We start from the raw sequence: 21,549 nt of genomic DNA on the forward strand, positions 1-21,549 counted from the left end.
CAGTGGGGGACCAGAGGGAGCTGGTGCTATGCCCCAGGTGCTCATGTATTCCTTTAATTCAAACATGTCAAATTAATTTGAACATGTTCAGGCAGGCCCTGGGGAAGGGAGCAGGCCCAGAGGGTCTACGCCTTGGGTCCTGAGAGCCAAACCAATGGCCAAGGTGCATGTGAACACATTAAAGGGTCACGGGTCCTTAAGTTCTTCTGCTGGGAGGGTGAGGGAGGCAGGATCCTGTCTTTGCTGTCTTTGGTTCTGCTACGGTAGCCTAGGGTGAATGAACAGGACACCACTACTACCCAACCCCACTTCACCCTGGGATGTCCACCAGTGAGCACATGGTGGACCCTTGGGTGACATTGACCCAGGGCTTTATGGCAGCCCCATGCAGGCTAGGTATCACTTCATCCCTCCCCACCACTACCACTACAGACCTTACCTCTGTCCCACAGTGAGGGATGGGGATTACATTACTCTCCATCCTATTTCGCCCTGTTGCTGTAAGGATCAACAAGTACGCATAGAAGGCCCTTAGAAGGGTGACTGGCACAAAGCAAAAGCTATCAGCTCTCATCACCAGCATCTATAGAGGTGGGACTAAAGGGTAACTTTTATTTTCTTCTTTCTATGTTATTTTCCAAAATTGGGATAACAAAATTCACTTCATGATAAATATAAATACTTTTAATAAAAATTATTATCTACTATAACACTAACGTATGAATACTTGAGCTACATGTCCAGCCCAGGCAGCCAGAGTCTTCGTCTACAAGGTCAAGTATCTGAAAAGGTTTCAGGATCACTGCCAAAGCCAGGGAATGAAGACTGTCCCTGACTGCATCCCTTCCCAAAGTATTCTGTCCTACCTATAGCCCACTGCCCTCAATCAGTCACAACTATGGGGACCACATAGAGCTCTGTCCCAAGAGTGCTCTAGTCAGAAACTGACCAATGTCCTGTGACCTCTGTGAACGGGGCCAACAGAGCTCCCCTGAGGCTCTTGAAAGCAATTCACTGGGAAACAGGGCCAGTGAGCTGGGCACTGAGGCTGAGGGTGTGACAGAGACCCCATGTATGGGCAGCCATCAGAGGCCAGTACAGGCATGAGTGGGCTGGTCGAGGGGCAGAGGGGCATGTGGGTGGGCAGGTAACCTGGCTGAGGCAGGTGGAAGGCCTAGCAGGGACATCACTGTGGCTGACCAGTATGGACAACCACCTGCTCCAGCTTGGCCTTAGCATGCCCAGCCCAGGCACAGCTCTGCTGCTCCCAACAAATCCTTTTACTAGAGCCACCTTGAGCTAGTTTCGGCTTTCTACAACGAATCAAGCCTAAACTGCAGCTCCAGATCTGCAGACTGGTTCGTGGACATGAAGCCACCCCAGTGGAAACTGAGTTTGGTGACTGGCCAAGCTTTGATGTTCCTCCATCCCACAACTGGCCCGAGTCTCAGATTTGTTTATTTTTCCTGCATAACTTTTGCAGTGTTTCAACTAAACGGGACAGTTTTTATCAACAGTTTCCCGAGCAAGAAAAATAGCAGAATGCTTGGTTTGAAATGAAGACTGGTGGATCTGCTGGGCTGTGTGATGTATGAGAAATGCTCCTCCTCTGAGAGATTTGGAAACCCATGCAAGAACTATGCAACCCCCATTGTTATGGAGACCTAGCACTCCCCTGGCACAGGGTCTCTTTCTCTTTAGGATCGTCTCTCTCCCCTTCTCAGTCTCTAATGTTTAGACAGTAGGAACTCTAGTCCCAGCTCCAGGGATAGGCGTGGTACCTAGAGCTGGCCACTCAGTCTCTCCTGTGCTTTTTGCTGGAACTCCTAGGAAATATCTTTCTGTGAGAGGCGCAAACTTGGCAGAAAGCAAGCAGAATGAATGGCAGCTCTGCAATCTCACAGGAGCCGGGTGGCCTAAGAATTAATTAAGCCAGCATGAGGGAAGCAATCTGGAAAATGGGGCAGTGTCCTAACAATATCATTTGAGGCCCTGGATCCAGCTGTTTTTAAAGCTAGTCCTCATGAACTTCCTGGTTTTAAGAATCAGTTTGGGGTGGATTTTTGTCCTTTATAACCACAGATTACAGACTAATACAGTGTATTAGCCCATGTTTTAACAATGTAGTTCAACTCAAGCATCTTTATTTTAATAACTTTATAGCATGTTCCATGCCAGTGAACTGACTACTCACATCATCATCTCATGTGATCCATCAACGCTGTCCAAGGTGCACTATGACTACCCTTACTTCACAGACAGGGTCCTATGAAGTAGTTAACTTCTGCCATCACCATCATAATCATCATCATTTTATCCAAAGTCACACAGATACTAGGGAGTGGAGCCAGGATCCAAACCCATGTCCTCTGAATTCAAACCCATGTTCCTTCCCCCAGGGAAGGCCATGCTGCCTCTGTGTGCTCAATCTCATCCTAAATGCAGATAGAGAGACACAAAAGGAGCTTCACTCCCTAACATTCAAGTGCATGTAATCACCTTCAAATAAGACATATGTCCATGAACCAATTAGGGTTGCTGAAAGCCATAATATAATTGAGATCCCAAATGTGTGGATTCAGGTACTATTAACATGGCAGAAAGGCGAGGAGGTGAAGAGACTACACTTCAGGGCTAGATGTTGGTGTATAATCTCACCAACATTATCACAACCACAATAATGAAACCTACATCTTCTAATTCAATTCCTCACCAGCCACCTCAACTTTCCCACATCTATCTTCAACAAAGGTTTCTGATATTACATGATTCTGCTGTTTCCTCCTCCTCCTCAGGAAAAGCATTCCCTGGTATCAGTACACACAGAGGAATACCAGATTGCAGCTGTAAGTGCTGCCCACCACCATCTTCAAAGAGCCTTCCTTATAGCTTTCAGGTGGCCCAGAGCAAGATAATTTCCAGTTTCCCTCCGGAAATGAAGAGATCCCAGGTAATTCTATAATCCTATCATACATCATTAATATTCTAGTGTTAACTGATGGCCTCCAGGCCTGTACTAGGTCATTTTCTATTGAATACATATCTTAACTGGTGGCCGCCAATGGTTACTCAATGATTTCTGCCTCATTGAGACAAAAATTTCAGTTTAGCCATCTCATTTTATATAACGGAGAAAACTGAATTTTTTGATCTCATATCATATTCTAACTAAGTTACATTATATTAGTATGTGTCACTGAATGATTTCTCTTAGGTCAAAAATTTTTCTTATCAAATTATAATATAAAATTAAAGATATGTTCCAGAAATGAAAAGTCAGCAAGGACTTCAAAAGGACTTGAAGGAAAGTTCCAAAGCATAACAGTTCTCAAATGTTCATCATTCCTGGGCCACCATTACAAAATCAGCTGAAAGAAACAGAATGCTGAACACAGCACAGTCCTTGCCTCGCTACTGCCAGCTGTTAGCAGTATGCTACATTTGTGTGCATTCTTGCATGTTCTCATTCTCTTTCCATATACATATATGTGAATATATATAATGCTGATATATAAAAAGGATTCCCAAACCATTTTAAAGCAGGTTACAGTCACGATGACACTTGATTCCTTACCATCTGTCTTCTAAGAATTAGGACATTCCCCTACCCAACAAATTTAACGCTGACTTACACCATAATATTACTTAATCTATTGCCTATATTCAGATTTCTCTCAATTGTCCCCATTCTGTCTTTCAGAGGGATTTTTTATATCTTCCAGATTTGTTGTCTTTAGCTTCCTTTAATCTAGAAGCATCACCTGCTCTTTACTTGGCTGAGGTTGGGGCAGGGGGGTTAGTTCTTTTGTGACTCTGACACTGTTGGAGAGTCTTATCTGGTTTATTACTTACTTAATATTTTTCTTTAAATTGACTTTTTTTAAAATACTCAAACTATAAAACCAAAAAGAAAGCAAAAATATCCATAAAAAGTTCAGGTTTGATGTACTACTTATTTGATTTTTTTCTAACATACATTAAAATAAGTATGTGAGTTTAAAACATAATGTACCTGTCTGCTGGTCTTCCCTCACATGGCCCTGCACTCCCTGTGAGACATGACCTCAGCCCTGCTGGGTCCTGCCCAGCCTCACCTGACTCCCCCACAAGCAGGAGCTCAACACCCCCAAGCAGAAGCTGCACTGTGTAGGGCAGCTCCCAGGCTATAGAGCCCCTTCTTCCTCTGGATCATTTAGGACCTACCTGCTTGTGACCTCTACCATGTCTTGAATGGCACTGGGCCAGGTGTCTGAAGTGTCACATTCTTCATGTACAGACAAGAAAACAGGCTCATAAAGATTAAGCAGCTTGCCCACACTCTCCAAATCAGCTGGACTGCATTTCCTACTATGCCAACTACATGCCAAGGACATGCCAAGCACTTTCCTCCTGTCACAGCTAAGGCTCCCCAGACCCTTCACCTCTTATCACCAATCAGGGGTATCACCAACCCCATGCTCCAGGTGAGGAGCCTAACATACGGAAGACAAAAGGTTTGCCCAGGCCACACGGCCTGTAAGTAATGCAGCAACTGCCACAACCCAGGTCTCAGACATAGCGTGCTTGCTCTCCCTCCCACTCACCCTAGCCAAGGCTTCCCTTGGGAGAAATACCACCCACAAGGCAATGGAGAAGGTGTGGTGGGCAGCCAACCCCCACTCAGGGTCAATGAGAATTTGTCAGATTTGCTATTAAAACATGAGACCAAGGATGGAAGCTGGTGCTGCAGATGTGTGCTAGCAGAGGACTGTTGCTCCCTCGGGTGTGGCTGCTGTGCTCCTGGGAAGGCAGCCCTGGAAGGAGCTGGCTGATGTGGCAGCACCGGCCCATCACTGCCTGGGGAGGCTGGTGGCCAGCCTGAACTCCCAACACTCCTCCTGTTTATGCTTGCTTCATTTCATCATGTTGGCTTTGGCTCACTGTCCAAGCCCACAGAGGCTATCTGAATTTTGATTCTGCTATCTCAAAGAGGGTAGAAACTATACCTCCAAACATGCTTTTACTCTTCTTGAAAGTCATTTTTTAAAACATTGAACAGAAGGCCAAAGCAAAAGCCCTATTTCTAAACCAGATCTTCTCCATGTCGACATAGGGCTTTTAACCAATGTTCTTAGGATGTGACTGCTCAATCGGCTTTAAATCCTTCTCCTGGGTGGCCCTAACTCCATTACTTTATGCACTCAATATCAGGGAGAGGTACCAGCAGCTTTCCTGAGGTGAAGATCAAAAGCAGGGCTCTGAGTCCAACAAGAGCCCTCTGGGGCCCTTCCAGCCCAGAGCATTTCTATGAAGCTGAAGCCCAGAGGCTCGCAGGCCAGCAGAAGCAAGGCAGCTGGGCTCTAAGGAGCAACACATGAAGTTCACTCTGGTACTGAAGGCAGTGGCAGGAACACCTCTGATGAGGGTCAGCCCCTGTCCAGATACGAGCTGGGGCAGCTCCCCAGCCTCCCAGGGGCTCCCACAACCTTCAAAGAAATCATAGACATTTCCAAAGTCCCATTTCACACCAACATTCTCTGAGTGATAAGAAGTATATGTATTTCTTGCCAGGTGTGGTGGCTCACGCCTGCAATCCTAGCACTTTGGGAGGCTGAGGTGGGCAAATTGCCTGAGCTCAGGAATTCGAGACCACCCTGGGCAACATGGTGAAACCTAGTCTCTACAAAAAATACAAAAATTAGCTGGGTGTGATGGCATGCACCTGTAGTCTCAGCTACTTGGGAGGCTGAGACATGAGAATCACTTGAACCAGGGAGGCAGAGGTTGCAGTGAGCCTAGATCACACCACTGCACTCCAGCTTGGGTGACAGAGCAAGACTCTGTCTCCAGAAAAAAAAAAAAAAAAGAAGTATATGTATTTCTCTTTTGGTCTAAATTTTTACATGTTGTATTATCAAGTAACAGAATGTTATCTCTAGATACCTCATATTCATAACCGTCTTCCTAGAGCTTGGTGGGGTGGCTCACACCTATAGTCCCAGCCACTCAAGAGGCTGAGTTGAGAGGATCCCTTGAACCCAGGACTTCGAGGTTTCAAGGAGCTGTGATCATGCCACTGCACTCCAGCCTGGACAACAGAGCAAGGCCCTGTCTCTAAAATAAATAAAATAATAATAATAGCCTTCCTACATTTCTCTAGAGGTGAGAGGAGGTTAACACACAACAACTAAGGGCAATAGCACCCATATTTTAAGCATATAGTATACCTTGGGCTAAGGCAACTCCTTATGATCTCTAGTCCTCCCAATCACTCTGCAAAATGGATATTATTAACCCTGCTTTGCAAATGATAACATAGAGACTTAAGGACGTGCCACTGTACAGGCTTAAACAGCCAATAAGCAACAGAGGATGTCTGACCACCAAGCTCTGGCTTTCCCACTACTCCTTTCAAGGCCATTTGGCAGTTGGCGAAGTCAGTCTAACAGATTGGCAGGACACTTTGATTTCTGCTGCCTAGAAAGCAGACAGAAATGGGCAGGAAAGAATGTCAGTGATGCCCAGCTGGCCTGATGCCTAAGCCTCTGAACCCTGACAGCAGGAGCTCTTCTGCAGAAGACAAAAGGTCAGCAATCAGCACTTTCCATACCAAAATTCCCACCAAACACAAGAATGCCCAATGTCATGACACGTGTGAATCAAGGCTTCTTTCACTCCAGGGGAAATCCATAGGAATCGGCTGAATCCGAGGCTAGCTTTCTCCAAAAAATTCAGAGATGTAACTGGGAAGCTAGAAGGAACTTAAAATAAACATTGCTGATTCTGGGCTTTGCTCTGTGTCACAGCTATCCCAGGCACTCTACCTACTAGTAACCTTCCCAATCATCCGTAAGGCTGGGGTTTACAATTTTTCACCGTCCAAAAAGGAAACCAAGATCCTAGATGTGAGGGGCGAAGCCATGGATCACGCACAGATTTACCTGGCTCTAAACTCAATTCTCTTTCCACCCACCAGATCTGGAGTTACATACACATATTCCCCTGCTCCCATGGACACCTCCACACTGACTTCCTACAGAAGCCTAAAGTCAGCGTGCCTCTCTGCCAACTACTCAACCTGCCTCTCCGCCAACTACCAACCTCAGTTTGAGCCACTATGACCTCTCCAGGAGACCAAGCCAAGTCATTTTTGGGACCCCCTTCTCTGTTTGTCCCCCAGTCCTGGCATTCTCTCTACTAAATAATCAAACAGTCTTTCCTGCCATTCTATGGCCATTGCCCCAAAGCCCAGACCTCTGCATTTTTCCCCTGGCTTCTTTTTTTCTTAAACAATGGATTTCCTGCCTTCAGTCTTACCCATTCCGAACCACCACCATCCATAAAAGTGCACAAACTGGCTTTCTAAAGCAAAGAAAGGTGCTCCTGTTTACAAGCCTTCAGCCCCACTGCCCAGAGGAAAGTTTCCCAAAGTGGGAGATGTTTTTGATGGTACACACATCTGGCATTATTATTATTTTTTTTTTTTTTTTGAGACGGAGTCTTGCTCTGTCACCCAGGCTGGAGTGCTGTGGCCGGATCTCAGCTCACTGCAAGCTCCGCCTCCCGGGTTCCCGCCATTCTCCTGCCTCAGCCTCCCGAGTAGCCGGGACTACAGGCGCCCGCCACCTCGCCCGGCTAGTTTTTTTTTGTATTTTTTAGTAGAGACGGGGTTTCACCGTGTTAGCCAGGATGGTCTCGATCTCCTGACCTCGTGATCCGCCCGTCTCGGCCTCCCAAAGTGCTGGGATTACAGGCTTGAGCCACCGCGCCCGGCTCCCTTACGAGAACATAGGATATAAAATTAAATACCAGCAGGAATTGTGGACGCATTTATCCCCTACATCTTAGCAGAGATTCTGAAATCAACATTACATTGCATTGTAAAATACTTAAAGAGTCATTATTTTAACTTGAAAAAGGAGGACACAGACATGTTCCAAATGGGTTGCTACACTTGGGACACCCCACTCCCAAAATGCTGTACTGTCAATAATTCTTTACAAGAAGAGTTTTTTAAAGGCATATGATTGTAATGCACTAAAGAATTCCTTAGCAGGCCAGGGCCTCCTGAAGTTATCTAGCCCATCTCTTGGCTCCAGGAAAGCCCTCCCTTTCAGACAACTATCCCAGTCACACAAAGCAAGCCAGATCTGTGGGATGAGGATTCAAGATAAATTAGGTCAAAGAATAAACCTCTGGAAAAGCAAGAGTTTTCATAAAAATGGAAGCCTATGCTCAGCCTGCTCAGGCATTAGTAAATGTGGGAGAGGCTGACGGCAACTTAATGGTCTAATAAAGTGTTTACACAGGGCGAAGGATTCTTATAGACAAACATTGCCTGAGATCAGCAGACCATTTGCTGGGGTCTGGAGATCCTATTATTAGGCAGATTTCACTGTGATGGCATTAATTGTAGGAGGGAACACACCCTCACTCTCAAAGGCCTGGGACTCTTCCTCAAAGGCACGCCCACAGCAGGAGTCCAGCCTTGCTCTTCCCCCCACTAGGCTCAGCTTGGCACCCTCTTTCCCTCCCTCCATCTCTGCACTGCTCAGAGGCACTGAAAAGGGGGCTTCTGTGTTTGTCTCCCCAGTAGACTGGGCAGGGATCTTCCCAGATACATCTGAGTCCCTGAGCTCCACACAGGGCCTACCTGGCCCAGAGGAGGGGTCCAATAATGTTCAGGTGACCAGATGAGTGAGCACACAAATGAACAAATCAATACATAATTAAACAAGGGGATAACTGAATGAAGGAAGGGTACCTATCCCTCATTTTAATTAATTTTAACTAGTTCCTTCTACTAGTTAAAATTCCTTTAACTTTTTGAGCACCAACCTTTTATCAAGTCACACAGAATTAGGAAACAGTGAATCAAATCTGCCTTATAACCTACAACTTTACAACTTCAAGCTGAACAACTCTTCTAGGGAAGCCTGTCGTGCAGCAGACAAAAGTACTTAAAGGGGAAGTGTAACAACTCCTTTCTTTTTTTTTTTTTTTTTTTTTTTTGAGACGGAGTTTTGCTCTTGTTGCCCAGGCTGGAGTACAATGACGCGATCTCGGCTCACTGCAACCTCCGCCCACTGGGTTCAAGCAATTCTCCTGCCTTAGCCTCCCAAGTAGCTGGGATTACAGTCATGCACCACCACGCCCGGCTCGTTTTGTATTTTTTTAGTAGAGATGGGGTTTCTCCATGTCAGTCAAGTTAGTCCCGAACTCCCAACCTCAGGTGATCTGCCTGTCTCGGCCTCCCAAAGTGCTGGGATTACAGGTGAGAGCCACCGTGCCGGACCAAGGGCTCCTTTCTTTTGCATTATCATCCAGGTAAATACATCTTTTATAATTAAGTTTTGATCCATTCTGTCATTTGATCAAGCAAAAATGGCTGGGTGGGTCTCAGTGAAGCATCAACTTGGGAGGGTCTCACTGAGCTCGGGAGGGCCTCACTGACGCACCGACTGCTCAGCACACTTACCATGCCCTAGGGAAGGTGGCACTCCAGGAGGGAGCCAACACACATCCTGCTGCTGTCCTGGCGCTGTGCAACCTGGCTTTGAACGTGGAGATGCTCCCAGGGAAGAAGTGGCTGGGAGCGGTGTATTTGTTAACAAGAGATACTGATTCTTAAGAGCAACTCTAGGGAGGCCACCTGAACACAGAGTAGTTAGACGCTGTGACAAACAGCAAAACTCTGAAAGAACCCTACCTCAGACACAAGGAGAGGTAGGGAAACACCCAATCTTACAGCAAGCTAAAACGAGCGAGGAAATTCTGCCAAAAATTAATGCCATAATTAAAGCAATACAAATATTAGTAACCATAGCAATAATAACAGTTAATATTTATTGAGAGTTGACTATGCAACAGGCTTTGTGTTAAGTACTTTACATACTAATTCATTAATCCTTACAATGACTGTCATAAGTACATACAATATTATAATCCTTATTTTACAGATAAGAAGCTGAGGTAAAAAGTGGGTAAGTCACCAGCTCAAGATCCCAAAACAAGCAAGTGATGGAGCCAGGATTCCAGTAGTATGGTGCTAGAATCTGTGCTCTTAATATTTTTATTCCATGACACTGTCCAGAATCTTCTATGTTCCTTCCTTATAAAAGTTAACCACTGTTTACAAAGGTCTTGTTCCTTGGGAATGTATCACTTAATCTTAGAATATAAAAGTCACTGAGAAAATAGGACTCACTTCACAGAGCTGCTTTGCAGCCCACTTAGAGAACTATCTCTCTAATACAACACTCCTACAAATAACTCTAGTGTTTCATTTGCATTTGGTAACCATGTTGCCTGCTAAGGAACATGGTAATCCTGCTAATCTGGGATTACATCAATAATTCCTGCTGGGATAATTGATGTATTCCAAAATCAGGTTTCCTATCTAATGGAGTGCCAAGCTTGATATTCAACTGGCTAAGTATAACAGTGGCTCAATTATTAAATCAATAAGATAGGTGGTATCAATTAATAGATTATCCTAGAAACTTCTGTTACAACTTTATCCTCAAAGCTCACACTCACTCCAAAATGTAGATATCCTCATGTTGCATGATATAAAAAGGTAGATACTGCCTGGGAAAAGTCCACCAGCTTTGAGGGCTAGGAGACCTGGCTCCAGCCTCGTTTCTGCCCCTACTCACGTCACCTGCAGCAGATGATGTACTTCCTACAGATCACCATCTCCTCAGTGCTCTTGACTCACACCTAACACATGCAGGGGATCCAGGTCAGTGCCCGCACACAAGGGATGCAGCTGATAGTGCTGGTTGACATTCACCTTCCTTATTCCTGGACTTATGTCCATCCACTTACTATGCCATTGCCAACACTCATCATCTTCCTCTGCCCAGGTGGAAACAACAACATCACTTTAAGGAAATAGCCTATCATGATTTAAGATCATGAATTAGAACATACCTGAAGGGAAATGTGAATGTCTTGGACTTTGCCATAATATAAGCATCACTAAATGGCTAAAAATCAAATCACTTCCATCAACATATTCCATTAGGAAGTCATCGATGAAACAAAGACTTTGCCTTTCCTGCTGTTTCACAAATTGTCTCAAATTTCCAACATTTGGGTGTAACCATTCATTAATACTATCTACAATCGGTATTCTACCAACTGGTTGATCCATAGGCCAATTAATCCACTCCTGGAAAATAAAAATCTACATGAACATGTTAAAACCATGTTAAAAAATATACTGTCTGAGGATAAGGCAATGTTTAGAGGGAAATGTATAGCTTTTTATGTTTAATATTAAAAAAACTCAGTATAATTCCCTACACTAATGGAATGAAGAAGAAAAACTATAAAATTATTTCAGTGGATGCAGAAAAAGCACTTGATAAATTTAACAACCACTCCTCATAAAACATTCACCACACTAGGAACAGGAGGAATTTCCTCAATACAGTAAAGGATGTGTATGGAAAAACCCACAGCTAACACCATACTTACTAGAGAAACATGAAATGATTTGTCACCATGATCAGAACGAAGCAAGGATGTCCACTCTCATCACTTCTACTCAACATTTTACTGGAAGTTGTAGCCAGTGTAATAAGTCAAGAAAAGGTATAAAGAGTAGAAAGAAAGAAGTAAAACTATCTTTATTCATAGGTGACATGATTATTTATGTAGGAAATCCTAAGGAATCTATAAAACAACCACTAGAACTAACAAGGTTTAGCAAGGTTGCAAGATACAAGATGAATATACATAAACTAATTATGTTAATATATTAGCAACAAATTAAAAATATCATTTATGATAGCATCAAAATACATAAAATATTTAGAAATAAATTTAACAAAATATTTATAAGACCTCTACACTAAACACTTAAAAATACGTAAGTGAAGAGATGTGCTAAGTTCATAGATTGGAAAACTCAATATTGTTAAGAGTCAGTTTTCCCTCAATTGAGCTATAGTATAGATTCAATGTAATCCCAATCATAACCCCAGGATTTTTTTTTTTTGTAAAAATTGAAAAGTTGCTTCTAAAATTTACATGGAACTACAAAGGACCAAGAATATCCAAAGCAATATTGGAAAAGAACAAAGTTGGAGGACTTACACTACTTGACTTCAAAACTTACTTTATAAAGCTACAAAACTTACTTTATAAAGACAGTGTGATACTGGTATGAAGACAGACAAACAAATCAAAGTACAATAGAGTCGAGAAATAGACCTACACTTAAATGGTTATGTGATTTTTCACAAAGGCAACAAAACAATCCAAAAAACTTTTCAAGAAATGATGAACTGGAATAAATGAATAACCATATGGAAGAAAATCTATTTTGACCCCCATCTTGCACCACATACAAAAATTAATTCAAGATAGATTACAGGACTAAATGCAAATGCTAATGCCATAGAGCTTTTTAGAAGGAAACAGAGTAGAATGTCTTCATAACTTGGTGGTAAGGTTACGTAGAACATAGAAAGCAGTAACTACAACAGAAAAAAAATGATAAATTAGACTTCATCAAAACTTTTGCTTATCAAAAGACACCATTAAGAAAACAAATAGGTGAGCCATAAATTGTCAGAAGGTATTGACAACACATATATCTGACAAAGGACTGATAAGCAGGTTAAAGAACTCCTATAACTCAATAACAAAATAATGTTTTTAAATCTAATAAAAAATAGGCAAAATATTTGAAAGCTGCTTCACAAAAGAAGATCTACAGATAGCCAACAAACACATTAAAAAGTATTCAATGTTATTAGTCATCAGGGAAATGCAAAATAAAACCACAACTGGATACCACCACAGGATCTCTGCTATGAGATTCTTTTTTTTTTAAGCACACCCAGAACTCTGGGTCAGAGATGCCTCACTTCCCATCTCCTATCCCTGTCCCCTCCTGTACATGTACTCATCCCCTAGTACCCTGGCAAGAAAGTGGGTGTAGAGCAATTAGATAGAGCATGGTGTTGCCCAAAGTATAGGACATACCCTGCCAGATTTTAGGTGACACACACTTTTTTTATTGTGGTAGTTAGGTGTTTATTTTAATATGCACTGAAGGAAAATGGAATAACTATTTTAAACTCATACTTACGAGAAGGTTACATAAAGAAATTGATCTGTTTAAAGTAGTAATAGTAATAATAATAATAATAAAGGTGGTGCATGGATAAGATGAAAATTGCAAAGGTGGGGACTGTGACCAACTCAAGTCCGGGATCACCAGCAGCACAGATCACCAGCAGTTAACCACATAATCAACAGCAAACTGTCCCATCCCAGAGCTGTGGGGAACTTTAACTTCTCTCTTCATTGAGCCCTCCACTTGACCCTCTACAGTGTCACATTCACACAAGTGACCACAGATGTCCTGAAAAAAAGACATCCTAATGAGACAATCTGGGTGGTGTAAAACCAGCACTCTGACTGCAAAGAAAAAAGGCTTATTCCATAACAGTCTCACGATTGTTCTGTGGGAAACCTGCATCAAATTCATTTTTGCCCAATTCCATACTGCCAGACATAATTCTCCCCACCATTTCATTCTTTCCTTACCTGCCCAAGGCATGGCTGGGGATCAGTAAAATCATGGCCATAAAGAGATTCATGTTAGAGTTTGGAGAAAGATTTCCTTGTGTTACCGCCACAGAACTGGAGGTCTGGCTCATAGCAGACAGACAATAAATATATGATGAGTGAAAGCTGACTGATCTTGAAGCTGGACTTTTCAAATTCAAGTTTATAAGCCCAGGTGTGTATGATGGTGTCAGGCACAGAAAGTCATTAGATAAATGAAGCCCTGAGATTTTAGACAAAGCTTTACTTTTCCTCAGTGGTAACTCACTTAAAATAATATTTTTAGGCTGGGCACAGTGGCTCACACCTGTAATCCCAGCAATTTGGGAGGCCGAGATGGGTGGATCACCTGAGGTCAGGAGTTCAAAGCCAGCCTGGCCAACCTGCCGAAACCCTGTCTCTACTAAAAATACAAAAATGAGCAGGGCGTGGTGGCGCACGCCTGTAATCTCAGCTACTTGGGAGGCTGAGGCAGGAGAATCACTTGAACCTGGGAGGCAGAGGCTGCAGTGAACCAAGATCTTGCCACTGCACTCCAGCCTGGGCAACAGAGTGAGATCCCATCTCAAAAAAAAAAATTATTTTGATAAAACAGACAACCAGTATGACCTTTTGGCGTGAAGGGGCAATTTGACAATACTTATTAAAATGCAACTGCCCCAACAATTTCCAATTCTAAGACAGAAACTTGCAGAAACACTTCTACAAAGTGCAAAGAGATTATGTTCACCTAGCAAAAGACTGGAGACACCAAAAATATCCACCATTAAAAGACTGGTCAAATGGTAAATAGGCACAAGGGAATATCCTACAGCCACTAAACAGAGTGAATTTGAACTCTCTGAACTCATGCTCCAAGACATTGCTAAGCAGAGGGAAAGCAAAATGCAAAAAATAGCAGATGTAGTATAGCCCCACACTTAACTTTAAAAACAAATTTTAAAGTGACAATACTAATAGACTAACATATGCACAAATATACATATGTGTGGACAAAGTCAGATGAATAGGTACCAACCCTCTGTTAACACCACTGTAAAGGGGTGAGGAGGCTCTTGCATTTTCTGAAGGCATTTATAAAATGCTGGAGTCATGGAAGCTTTGTAGTGAGAAAAAGGGCTTAAAAACAAACAGGGTGTGTTCACATGTAAAAATGCACACATTAAAAAAAAACACACAGGCCGGGTGCGGTAGCTCAAGCCTGTAATCCTAGCACTTTGGGAGACTAAGGCAGGAGGGTCACCTGCGGTCAGGAGATGGAGACCAGCCTGGTCAACACCGTGAAACCCTGTCTCTACTAAAAATACAAAAATTAGCTGGGCATGGTGGCGCATGCCTATAGTCCCTGGTATTCGGGGGGCTGAGGCAAGAAAATCACTTGAACCTGGGAGGTGGAGGTTGCAGTGAGCCAAGATAGTGCCACTGCACTCCAGCGTGACAGGGTGAGACTCCGCCTCAAAAAAAGAAAAAAAAAAGTCTCCAAGAAAGAAAACACACATGTGAAAAAATGTCTCCTTCCTGGCCTTCAGATCTGCACCTCCACATCCAAGTGATAGGTTCCCTCCCTCTGCATTGTGTGACTCTTCACAGAAAGGTGCCAGCAGCACTCTTAAAGAACACTCTTTGTATGCAAGGAGCCTTCTTCAGAAAGCCATGTCCCCAGTGTCCCTGCAAAAGACAGGATGGTTTCCCAATGCTCCCTGCCAGCCAAGCTCATGGCCCTGTCACTGGTTTTTACATCCAGCATTCTCTGGCTGGCCTTTTGCAAGAAGACACTGAGAACCACATGTGCTGCCGGAAGAGTGCCCTTTCTGAACTGGAAGACGTTGTTGTGTTCTGAGCTTTCTGGTTGTGTTTTAAGGCGGCTGGGGTGAAGATCCTTTCTTGGGACTTTTGCTTTTATTTAGACACACATATACATAATTCAACCACAAGAACTACTTCTCAGGAAGAAATGCTAAGAGGCCACTGTAAGATGTAACCTTATTAAGCCTAAGCAACTCAGAAGCAGAATAAGTCTACCAAATTTGAAAATGGGGAGAGAATGGAACGGAGGCACTCCACTCCAGAGCTATGTAAAAATAGTTTTGGCAAAGTTCAAATGATTGCTGGAGGCAAGAAGAGCTGACCTCTCTTCTACTTCCCTTTCATCCCCCCCTTGCCTACCCTGAAACAACATCACTCAGGGCTACAACCATCTGTAGCTGTCAGGGGAAGCCACAGTACATTCAGAAAGTCTTGGACCCACATATCCCTGAGCTCGGAACTGCACAAACAAAAGGTTAAGGGAAGGGGGATGGGGTAAAGGGAATAAAGGCTTAAAGATTAAAGTCACAGGCAGAGACAGACGGCTCAGTTTTTTAATAACTGAAAACACGAGTCGGGTCTGAATGTGTCCATTGTTTAGCAGAGAGGGCAATCTATGCAGGCAGGACTGGCTGGCGACAGGACTGCCTTCCCATCAGAAATAAGATTTACCAAAACCAGGGGGCCTGGGGCAGATCTCAACCCTGAGCTCCATTTACTGATGATGATGTAGAACACAGCAGCCAGGTGAGAATCAGATTGTTGCTACCCTGGGCCATGGCAAGAAGCGGGGCTTGAAAGAGGCCAGTCATGCCCTGGGCCATGGCAAGAAGCGGGGCTTGAAAGAGGCCAGTCATGGAGTCAGTGGCACTGGTCTTCTCGTATAGGTGCTGGTGGAAGTGTAGATTGGTTGGTACAGCCTTCTGAGAAGCAATTGGATCAGAGATGTAAAAATGCATATTTCCGGCCAGGTGTGGTGGCTGATACCTATAATCCTAGCACTTTGGGTGGCTAAGATGGCTGGATCACTTGAGGTCAGGAGTTCGAAACCAGTCTGGCCAATATGGTGAAACCCCATCTCTACTAAAAATACAAAAAAATTAGCTGGGCGTGATGGCATGTGCCTGTAATCCCAGCTACTTGGGAGGCTGAGGCAGGAGAATTGCTGGAACCCAGAAGGCAGAGGTTGAAGTGAGCCGAGATCGCACCACTGCACTACAGCCTGGCGACAGAGCAAGACTCCGTCTCAAAAAAAGAAAAAAGAAATGCATATTTCCACCTCCAGGATTCTAGCCCCAGCAAATAATCCAACCTAGGACAGAACCTGATGCACTAAGATATTCTGTACAGCATGATTCACAATAGCAAGAAATCAGAAACAACCTAAACGTCCAACACTAGAGGGAATAGTTATTGTTTATTTATTAAAATCTGCCTTACTGCAAAAAGGATGTAAAGCAGCTTACAAAAGTACACAGAACGAAGAGGAAAAACGCAAAAGAAGAAATCACAGCAATAAGAGAAAAAGAAAGTATTCATTTAAAAAACGAGGCCAGAGTTTGGCTGCAAATTCTTAACATACTGTGAGCATCCAAACTCTTTCTAGAGGGACCACAAGACAAAGCTGCCACTGCCGTCACCAATAATAATAATGGCAACTATTTGCTGAGTGCGTGCCCCACACTGTGTGAGGCTCTTTGAAGCCTCTCAGTAACCCAAGGTACTGTCATTCAGTCTCCCTTCTGCAGACAAGGAGACTGAGGCTCCAGAGGCCATCCAGTGCCAGTAAGTGACAGACACAGGTTTGGGACACATTTCTCCAAGTCAGAGCTTATATGCTTTCCACACAACCACACACTTAAATTGTGTATTCATACAATGGAACTCCTGAAGGCATGAAAAAATGATGTTTACAGAAAGTGATTAATGGCATGGGAAAAATGTTTAGGATATAATGTTAAATTTAAAAGCAGCCAAAAAATTACATGAAATGTATAATTTCCATCAAGTAAACCAGATGATTATTATTTTCTTCCTGATACTGTTACTATCCAAAGTTTCCAAAATAGGTCTGTATTAGTTTTATAATCAGAAAAAAGTGACTTTGTATTTAAATATATATAAAGGGCCACTGTGTGTGTATCACAGTACACATCCCATGCTATGGCACTTATTCATTAAATAAAAATCTTACATACATAGCAGAATCAGAAAATACACATTCCAAATCTTGAGCAAAGGAAAATCTTGTGTTTCTTGTGTTCATGTCCATCATTCAATTGATCATAAACGAATAATTTCATTTGGCTCAGAATCTTGTCTTTGCACAGTTGTTTGGAGTTATATATGTCAGAAGACAATTATTATAAATTTGTTTCATTTCCTTTTTATTTTCCTCTTCACATACAGACTTTCACACAATCAAACAGCAGAGAGTCACAGACACACTGTTTCAGGCCTTCCTCCTGGCTACAGCACAGACCCACACACGTGGACAAGGGCCCTGTTTTCCAGGCCCTCGCAGAAGGGTGGTGGGGGCAATACCCACAGGGTCATGCCATTGCCCAAGTCTAGCCAGGCCATGGTTGCTCCTTGAAGAGCAGTTCTTCACCTTGGGTCCACACACTTCCTGAAACAGTTATATGTGTTCTGCTTGGGAGAAGGGCCAGAGCTCTCCCCAGTTTCTCAAAGAGTTCTCTAATCACTAATCTAGACATGCCAGTCTCACTCCTGCCATGAAGTCTGGGACAAATCCCTTGTCTCTACCATCTTGACCTCAAGCCCAAGCCCCAACCTATCTTCCAAGGATATTATATACGAAGGTTTAGCCATTGAAAACTATCAGAGGGAAACACTTATTTGATAACTACACGTGTGAATGGGAGACGCCTTCATGTCCATCACGGAGAGAGGAGACGAAGCTCAGCAGAGGCTCACAGAGCCTGGATTCCCCTGTGTCTGTCAGGTCCCACACACTCCACCAGATAAAATGCATCTCGTAGATGACAGTGGCTCCAAGTTTGGCTTTGGAGTATCCTTTTATCTGCTGATCACCAAATGCTGTGCTCAGCTGCAGACACAGGCCTGGTTTTCTATTATGAGACAAAAGAATAATGATTTTCGAAGACTTATTTAATTATTTCTTTAAAACTTGCCCCCTCCATTGCCATGGTGTTAATCACCCACATTGAGAGCTAGCTTTCAGCACTGCACAGCAATGGCAAGTCAACTGTGTTTTGGTTATCTGAAAGAAGAAAAAAATATTTTAAATCCTTGAATATTTAAACAAATAGAAAGGAGGCAGATTTCTTTCATGTTTCCTCAACTCCAAAAGCCATAGAACAGCCTGGGCCCTAAATTTCAAAATGAGTTTAGACTAAAAGAAGTATCTCAAACTACCACCAGACTTTAGGCGAAGATCGTGTAAAATATTAATTGTACTGCTGCTACTGGGAACCAGCCTCAGTGCTCAGGTGGGAGAAGGGGAGGGGGGGGGAGGAAAAGAAAAGCAGCACTGGCTGACCAGTTCCAAGAAGGAGGAGTGAGGAGGGAGGAGGGTAACTATTAAACTAATAATGTTCATTGTAGAAACTTTAGAAAATAACATTGGGAAAGAAAAAGCCTTGGGAAAAAAAAAATTCTTTGTAAACGGAAATTAAAAGTCACCTAGATTCCAGCCCCTAATGTTAGCTACTGTTAACATTTAACGTCTTTCTTTCTAGTCTTTTTCTTGTGCTTATGTATTTTGTATATTATTGAATTGAACTCAAAAAGAATTCCGTGCCCTGCTTTTTTTCACTTAACATATATAGTATGACTTTTCACATTTTTAAATTTTCTTCATAAATATTTTAAAGAAGGGTGCACAAAGTATCTTATTTTGCTTCATTTGGGTGGCTCCCAATTTTTTGCTCTTATAAATAATGCTGTGAAGAACATTTTTGTGCATAAAGCTCTGGCTCATTTCAGATTATTCCCTGAAAGAGGAATTATGAAATCACAAACCAGAACTTATTTCAGGATCCAGATAGATTTCCCAGAATTAGTTTCCTGAAAGGCAGGGCCAAGCTGAAGTTCTCTAATAACTTACTGTTAAAACAACCATCCCATTCTCACCCATCCACTGCTGCACCCTGCCACCCCAAAGGCATCTAACCTGCAGATGCCTCCCAGAGGAGCCTTTCCGTCCTGTGCTGGGAAAAACAGTGGCCTCAGGACAGCACAGATCCTCAATACAGGTGGGAGCTCAGCACCCTCCGGCTGGGAAGGCTATGGTGTCCAAGCTCTCTAGAAGCCCTGAGAGGCTCAGACACCTCCCAGCCTTATTGTCTCTTAAAAACACCATGTGGGCACCCTGTCTTTTTCATGAGCTGAAAGGACTTCATGTCCCAAGAAGGAAGAGAGGGGAAATTGGGGTGCAAAACTTACCCCCACACCAGGAATATCGGGTAAGTGCAGCCTTTGTGGCGACTTAGCTTTATGTCATTTTTGGTTGGGTTTTTTCTTCTTCACTCAAGTTGGGAGATGGGGGAAAGGTGCTCTTCCCCCTACCCACCAAGATAAGATTTTACTTGCACAGAAAACCACTACTCAGTCTTCATGGCTCATTCTCACTTAGATAACTGTACTGCTTCTCTTCCCTTCTGTCCTCCCATGCCAGAGGAAAAACACATCTGCTGATTAATTAGAGTCCCTCTTCCTCTGGAGGAAGGAAGGCAAAGAGAGGGACAGCAGAGCAACTAGGAGAAATGGCTTTGGAATTGTACAAGCTATGTCCAAATCCTGGCCTGTGGATTAGTGTGTGACCCTAGGCAAGTCACTTCTCCTTGCTGAGGCTCAGTAATAGGAACCGATGATGTGGTCCTTACAGGGTCATGGTAAGGATCACAGAAGGTGATGTTTGTAAAACACATAGGCATGGTGGCTGGTACAGAGCAAATAAGTCAATTCATTTTAAAATAATATTTTAGAATCATTATTACCACCCAAATGACCAGGCAAATGATCATCTGAAGGGAAAAAATTATGTAACTGGATAAATGAATGAATGCAGAAAAATGGGCCCTTGCCAATAGCCAGGCTACAGGCAGAGGGCAGCCCCCGCTTGAAGTGCCAGCAGGTTAGCTCTGTCACAGCCTCAGGAGCCTGATCTGTAGAGAGTAACACCCTCTCAGATGCACCCTGCTGGAAAACAATGCTGAGCCCTCGCCTCCTCTCCCTCCCTTGGAGGCTGGTCTGGAGGACACTTTCTTTCTGGGGTATGTGGCTATACAATAGGACCTATGTCTGGGCCCACTGGTTTAGAGCATCCCAATTCCCCCAAGTCCTGAGAGGGGAACTTCAGTGACACATAAGGACAGCATAAATGAGGTCTGGGGAGACCCACTCCTTGGGAGGACACAGTCACTAACAGCAAGGGCCCTGAGTGTGGCCACCCTGCAGCGCATTCATGCAAGCCGTCCCATTTAACCCTGAAGGGAAGTGATGGAATTCTCATGTTGTCATGTAAGATCATGTAGTTGGTAAGTGACAGTGCCAACATTTGAACCTAGGCTCTAAAACCCAGGCTCTTTTCTACCAGTGCTATACAGTCCCTATTTAAAGCAAGCAGGTGCCCCCCTGCCCTGAAGCTTGGATAGTCTCCAGAAAGAAAAATACCTGTTAGGATGCTTTACACATTATTACTACTATCCACCAATTTCAAGAATGTCTTTCTTTTCTACTCAAGTAGACTAAAAGTATTGGGGGTGGAAGGTGTCTTCTGTATCTTTTCTGTATCTCCTGCCTCAACAAATATACGCTCCACCTTCTAATATCACAGGTGTCCAACAAATATTGTGGAAAGAGTTAATCAATTAACTGAATGAAAGGGGTCAAAAGACAAGGAAGTTAAACAGGAGAGGGGAAGAAAAAGACAAGCTACAGATAAAATCGGCAGAAGAGCGTAAGCACTATAAAAATAAGTGTGTGAAGTCCAGGAAGAGTCCTGATCTTCTGGGGTTCTGTTCCAGGTGTCACAGTAGCAGGCAGCCAGGGTGAGAAGAAAGAAAGTGATTAGGAAACAGCCAGCTGAAGCTCAAGAGCCCAGCTCAGAACCCCACAGGCACAGCCTTGAATGAACCTGCAGGAGAAGAGCAGGTCAGGGCCTACTGCAGCCACCATGGTCTCTGAGCACAC

At 43.5% G+C, this 21,549-nt stretch overlaps 1 protein-coding gene and 1 long non-coding RNA gene across 14 annotated transcripts in view; both read right to left on the reverse strand.

Moving 5' to 3' along the window:
• EEFSEC (eukaryotic elongation factor, selenocysteine-tRNA specific) overlaps positions 1-21,549 on the reverse strand; it is a 253,633-nt gene that overhangs the window by 193,105 nt on the left and 38,979 nt on the right. The window lies entirely within an intron of this gene.
• Positions 608-18,616, reverse strand: LOC144339349 (uncharacterized). Its single transcript, XR_013414323.1, has 3 exons — positions 18,559-18,616; positions 14,990-18,464; positions 608-14,094 (listed from the first exon to the last, which is right to left on the reverse strand). It is a non-coding gene; the product is annotated as an uncharacterized LOC144339349 (long non-coding RNA).

The sequence above is a fragment of the Macaca mulatta genome, chromosome 2 (assembly GCF_049350105.2).
Source record: "Macaca mulatta isolate MMU2019108-1 chromosome 2, T2T-MMU8v2.0, whole genome shotgun sequence".
Lineage (NCBI taxonomy): Eukaryota > Metazoa > Chordata > Mammalia > Primates > Cercopithecidae > Macaca > Macaca mulatta.